Consider the following 7,199-nt stretch of genomic DNA (forward strand, 5'->3'; position numbering starts at 1 on the left):
TGACCCAGGGATCAAACCTATGTCTCCTGCATTGTAAGGTGGATTCTTTACCACTGAGCCATCAGGGAAGCCCAACACAGGCTTTAGGATTCACTTTAAGGTTAATAACAAAGCCATAGCAATATTCCTATGAAGAGTTTAAGCTTGCATTTTTCAAGTGCATTTTTACAAAATGTAAGTTGGGAGAGTTGACACAAGGCATGCTGTTCTCCTGATTAACACACAGTCTATCAGATACCTTTCCTCCAAATACTGGTTTTGTCTACATAGCTAATCTGTTGAGGCCACTAAAACCTCTCTGCCTGGTTCTCTGGGCTTTCCAGATGGCGCTAGTTATAAAGAACCGCCTGCCAATGCAAGAGACATAAGAGACTGAATCCCTGGGTCAGGAAGATCCCTGGAGGAGGAAATGGGAATCCACTCCAGTATTCTTGCCTGGGAAATCCCACGGACAAAGGGGAGCCTGACCGGCTTACAGTCCATGGCGTCACAAAGAAATGGACATGATTGAAGTGACTCAGCATGTAGGCACACCTGTTTCTCTGTGTCACTGGTGTCGGGGGATGCCAAGCTTTGGGTGGAGTTCATCCCACCTCTCAGCTCCATAAGGAAATTGGGTAGATTCAAACAAGGCCTTGACTGATGGACTTATCTATGGTTTGTAACAAAGGTTTCATCTACAGCATATTGACCATGCTTAGCATTTTTAGTTCTCAAACGAATGGCCAGTGAATTACCATTAGCTTGCCAGATGTCCAGTTTTGATGCTTTATCATCTGGCCGTGCCCTCAAAGTTGTTCATTGCCCTTACACACTTTTCGTCATCTGTTGCTGATTCCTGTGGATCAGCTAGGTCTGGCATTTTTCACATGTCACATGATTTGCCTTTTTTTCCCCCTAAAGAATTTCCCTTCTGGTCCAGTGATTCATCTCACCTGGATGTGTAACATGTCATCATCTTCTCACTACTTTCAGTTTTAAAAAATGTTTTGTTTCTATCATAATCACATGCCTATTATTACCATACTTCAAACTTTCTGCTTTTTAACTGGACATGGTGTGGCTAATAATAGCTGTACAACTGTAAAATACCTCAAAACCAGATACAGACACAACACACGGGTGCTCTCTGAATGAAGTGGCTGGATGTGAAGCCTCCAGTATCTGTTGGATTTTTCCCCCTTCTTTGAAGTATAGTGTTGCTTGGTTCTTATCTGAGAATTCACAGAGGTACATGTTGCAGACTTCCTATTCTGAACACATAACTTGGTTGGTGATATTATTTTTGTTCTTGAGAATTTGCTTAATATGATAAGCAATACTCATTCTTTGTTGTTTATCAGGGTCCAGACACTGTTGTAAATGCTTTAGCTATATGAATTCATTTAATTCTCATATCAATCCTAAGAAGTATCATTTTTATTCCCATTTTACAGATGAGGAAATTGAATAACAGTAGAGCTAAGATTTAAACTCCAATGTGTTGGCTCCAGAACCCGCTCTCAATTACACTCTTAACTATTTCTCAAGTTATGGGTTCCTTGTCACACCATCCCAAAATGCAAAAAAGTTCAAAGGAAGAAAATAACATTGACTGATAATCCCACCATTCAGATACACTGTCATTTTAATTTTGATTACATACATTTCCAGAATTTTTTTCCCCAGAATAAATTTGCTGCTTGTTTCACTCAGAAAATATAAGAAGTATCTTTACATGTGTATAGATATATTTACTGATTCAATTTTAGAGACTGCATTGCATTTTAGTATTTTTAGCTATCATATGTACTGGAACAATTTGTTTCCCATTATAAGCAATGACACAATGCATAATTTTGTGGAGAAACCTTTGTTCACATACTTATTTTTCTTTAGGAAAAGTTCCAGAAGTGGAATTACTGGATTGAAGAAGAGAGTGGATATTTTTAAGAGCTCTTATACCTATTGCCAATTTCCCTTCCAGAAATGCTATATCAGTTTGTACTCCCACCATCAGCATATGAACTGTCTGCTTTCCTATACCCTGAGCATCACTGGGTTCTAGTGTTCTCTTCTTTTTCCTTGTTAATGTGTGTCCTATTTGAAATGTGTGCCTTCTTTGTTTTCTGTTTCAGTGGGTTACCTTTCTGTTGTTGTTACCTTGTCTTTCACTACCTCAGTTTTCTCTGTAAAAATAACATAATATTAGAAAGATGGTAACAGTAACCCTGTATACGAGACAGTAAAAGAGACACAGATGTATAGAACAGTCTTTTGGACTCTGTGGGAGAGGGAGAGGGTGGGATGATTTGGGAGAATGGCATTGAAATATGTATAATATCATATATGAAACGAGTCGCCAGTCCAGGTTCGATGCATGATACTGGATGCTTGGGGCTGGTGCACTGGGACGACCCAGAGGGATGGTATGGGGAGGGAGGAGGGAGGGGGGTTCAGGATGGGGAACACAGGTATACCTGTGGCAGATTCATTTTGATATATGGCAAAACCAATACAATATTGTAAAATTAAAAAATAAAATGAAAGTTAAAAAAAAATAACATAATAATGGTAGCTACATTAGGGTTGTTGTGGGAATAAAAGTTTTTCATGTACACACGGCATTGAAAAGTGCTTGCCACAGAGTATTTACTATCATTATTATTACTTTTTCTATTTTTAAAAATTATTTTTATGTGTTAGATAATCCAGCTCTTCTTGGGTATTTGAATTTTAGTGTATGCTCCAGGATGTGGCCATCTTTTTAAGTTCAGTCTATATATTCTCTTTTAGTCATATATTCCATGATTTCTTTCACATATTCATACTCAAATTCATTTTTGTACCCCCAAAGGAACCATTTTTTTCTATCTCAGGATTCAAGTGGAAATAGAAAATAGTTCTGTTTAATCTGAAACTGTAGCATAATATTCTTTGCAGGTAAAAATGATAGATCCAAGATTCATAAATAATGAACTTACCATTTCCCAGTGTCTACTGCTCTTCCTTCTCATGGGTGGAAGGATCTGTTACCTCCTTAACGCACTCCCTACCCAATTTTATTTCCATTTCTGGGCTAGTTCTAGTGGTGGGAATTTATAACTCAAGGCAAGTCAACATCTGCAAACTCATACTCTTTGGTAAGATTTAGCAGTTGGTGACCCCATCATAAAGGTAGAGGCTCCACTTTGCTTCTGGAGTGGACTGGTTGTCCTCAAGCCCAAGACTAAGCCCAAGACTAAGACAAAGAAATCAAGGTTTTAGGACTGTGCTTTATGTTAGTTTAATCCTCATCTATGGCTTTTGTGCCTTGGTTCTGGCTTTCTGCTTCCCTCTAGTAATTCTAGGACATCAAGTGAGGACTGTCATGCTCATGTTCTGCAACCAAAGTATGAATTGTAGGATTTGAAAAAAGTTCTAAGACCATAGGCTTCATTTCTTTCTCCATATGAGTGGCTCCCACTCTGTTTCCATTCACTGTTAGTCAAACCTTTGTTTGAACACACCAAGGACAGGGAATTTGCACGTGTCAGAGTCAGCTCATATTCAAGCAGCTCTAATTATGAGAATACTGGAAAGCCCACCTCAAGAATACTGGAGTGGGTTGCCATTCCCTTCTCTGGGGAATCTTCCTGAGCCAGGGATTGAACCCAGTCTCCCATGTTGCAGGCAGATTCTTTGCCATCTGAGCCACCAGGGAAGCTTCAATTATGAGAATAGGTTCAGGCAAAAGTGTACTTCCTGACACCTTTACTCAGCACAGTTCTGTCTTGTAGAAGTTTAACTGTATTATCTCTAGGAGACAATTCTCCAAATATTTGGAGGCAACTATTGTGCCTCCTGGGCTTCCCTGGTGACTTGGTTGGTAAAGAATCTGCCTGCAATGCAAGAGACACAGGTTTGATCCCTAGGTCAGAAAGATCCCCTGGAGAAGGGAATGGCAACCCACTCCAGTATTCTTGCCTGGAGAATTCTATGGACAGAGGAGCCTGGCGGGCTACAGTCCATGGGGTTGCAAAGAGTCAGACACGACTGAGCGACTGACACACACACAGATTGTGCTCCCTCAGTCCTCTTCTGTAGATGAAGAAGTTTTAGCTTCTGCCGCATTTCTTAATGCTGCTTGATTTTTTACATCTTTACCCTATGGGTAATGTCTTTGCACTCTTCCAGCTTGGTTATGTGCCTTTGAAGTGAGTTTCTCAGATATGGTAGGACCAGAACAGAGTAAATGTAGGCTACTGCTTCCATTGCCCTTGGTTCTGTGTGTTGCGTGTTAAGCCGCTTCCGTTGTGTCTGACTCTTAGCAAACCTCTGGATTGTTGCCTGCCCGGCTCCTCTGGGATTCTCCAGGCAAGAATACTGGAGTGAATTTCCATGCTCTCCCCCAGGGTTGAGATATATAGATCATCTGAAAGTCTCTACAGTTGATAGATACCACTTTAATTAAATGATCAAAATTAAAATAGTATCACCAGTAGTGGGAACAGATGGACATCCCTTGCCTCTTACTATGATGTACCAAGAAAGATACAACATCACTTCTGTGGTATTCCGGCAATACTGCATAACCTAACTCTAGCCATGAGACAACAGCAGACAAATCCAAACTGATGGACACTTTACAAAATGACTGGCTTGTACTTTTCACAAAATGTCCAAGTTGTAGGAGACAAAAGCAATCCTTGGTTCTATAATACTGTTAATATAAGAGCACATTACGGTTTTTGTGGTCAGCTACACTGTGCTGTTAATGTATAATGAGCTTTGTGCCAAAATCTGAAGTTTTTTCATATACACAGCTGTTGTCTTTTCTCCTCCATCAACCCACTTCTGTTTTGCACTTGCACCCCTCTTTTTCCCCTACCCCTTGTAGGATCTTACATTATTCACCTTCATCTTGTTAGAATCAACTCATGGTTGCATCCAGTTGAATTTTTAAAAACATTTTAGTTCTCCGTGGTGACATATTGGCTGTCTGTGCCTAGTCTGTAGCATCCATAGTTTTTAAAAGTACCAGCCAATTCTTCAAACAAGTTGATGATGACGATGTTAAGGGCAACATTAAGGTCAAAGCCTTGTTACCTTCACTGGAGATCTCTCTTTATCTCAGGACTCTGTTTATGGGTATGTTTGATCTAATAATCAGGAAACTTTCTAATTGTGGATTTTATTCCATACATATTTCTTGTCTCAATAAAGCAATTCTCAAATTTATTTCAAGAAATATTAAGAGATATACCTAAACAAAATTCAGTGCCACATTTTAAAAAGTTTGGGGGACATTCTGGCTGGTCCTCTGGTTGGTAGTTTGCCTGCTAATGCAGGGGACATGGGTTCGATCCCTGGTCTGTTTGGTAGGATTCCACATGTCACAGGGCCACAAAACCCATGTGCCACACCAAAAATAAATACATAAACAAACATTTAAAGAAGTTTTGGGGATGCTCCTCATTGTATTCTCTTCTTACAGAGCCTTGGTGCATATTATTTTATATATTTCACTTCAAAATCTGTATTTTGTTTAACTCATGTTTTCCAAATGTACTTGTGCATGAACTCTGCTCCCGGAAGATCTATGAATATCCCGTGAAAGTCTGTTCTCTGCAGACACCAGTTTGGAAAATACTCCCTGCAAAGGTAAAATGAGAGAGCCTGTCAAATGCCTCGCTGAAACTCAGACCCATATGTCCACAGTATTTTTCTTGTCTCCCACTCTAGTAATTTATCAAGAGAGAAAATGAGCTAGGTCTGGCTTGAATTGTTCATCACAAATCTAGGTTGGCTCCGTATAGATCCGTTTGACTTTCTCAATTCTAATCCTGCTCAAATCAACACAGAATTTAAGAATTCAATTAACGAAACTCACTCTTTTACACTCATCTTTTAAGTCTGTTAAGTTACTATTAGCTTGTCTCTATCTTCTGGCGCTTTTCTTTTACTCCAGGTTTCCTTAATGCAAATTTCATTGAGGTTCAGCTACTTTATTGTATGGTTTCTTTCAGAAGCCTGAGATGAACTCACTTGGTCAGAAGCACTTCGCTCATCCTAAAAATGCCTGGCATTGTGAACTTGCTTTTTTCAGTTTTGGTCTTTAATTCTACCTTCTGAGTTTCATTCTTGCCTTTCTGGGATAGCTGACATTTCCCTTAACAGATGATACACAGGAAACAGGAAATAATATCCCGAGCTCTTGTTCCATGCCTTCACTATCAGCGGCCCCAAAGCTGTGTATCTATGTTTGTAGTTGTTGTTGTTAGTTTCTTTATCTACCAAAGGAAAAAAGGTCTTTTCATTGATTGTTAGCTTTTTTTTTTTTTAATATAAAAAGTTTCAGTTTTTAAAAAATATTTATTTTTGGCTGTCCTGGGCCTTCTTGTGTGTGAGCTTTCTCTCTAGTTGTGGTGAGCTTTACTGGTGGCTTCTCTTGTTGCGGAGCACAGGTTCTAGGGCATGGGCTCAGTAGTGGTGACATATGGGCCTGGTTGCCCCGTGACACATGGAATCTTCCCAGACCAGGGATCGAACCCATGTCCCCTGCATTGGCAGGCAGATTCTTAACCACTGGACCACCTGGGAAGTCCTTTGAAAGCCTTTACTGGTTCTTGACTTTTAGCCTTCCTGACATAGCTCTTTTAGCTCCATGACACTTGTCTAGAGTTCACCTACATTTGATGGCGAGGCCTTCTCTTTCCTCCTCCTCAGAGGAGTGATTTGACTTTGTGTTGTCAGAATTTTATGTCTGTGAGCTTTTCTTCCCTCTTGGCACATCTCCCTTTTCAGAGGTTCTGTCTAAGGATCCTACCCAACTAATTGCTTTGAAATCCATATTTTCTTAGTGCTCTGGTCTTCCCATCACTGACTGTTAATGCATCTTAAATGAAATGACTGCATTCTTCCAGGGGTCCTCTGTTCCCCAGCCAGTTTCATTTCTTAAATACCATTAGACTCAGCATTTCTGTGTCTCTCTATTTCTTTGCTTTCAGAGAAGAGGCTGGGCAAGTCAAGAATCCATTTTACCAACAGGAAATGGCCTCCAGTGTTTATCTCGATAGAAGAAATTCCTTCCAGCAAGAATTTGTTCTTGGCAGACAGGCATATTTTATCTTACCATACAGAGTGAGAATGGTGTGAGTCCTATAAGGGAAATGCAATTAAGAGAGGCACATAAATAAATAAAATTAATTAAAACAGGTTTGTCATGATAATTAGTTTGG

Source organism: Bos indicus x Bos taurus, chromosome 5, assembly GCF_003369695.1.
Source record: "Bos indicus x Bos taurus breed Angus x Brahman F1 hybrid chromosome 5, Bos_hybrid_MaternalHap_v2.0, whole genome shotgun sequence".
Taxonomy (NCBI): domain Eukaryota; kingdom Metazoa; phylum Chordata; class Mammalia; order Artiodactyla; family Bovidae; genus Bos; species Bos indicus x Bos taurus.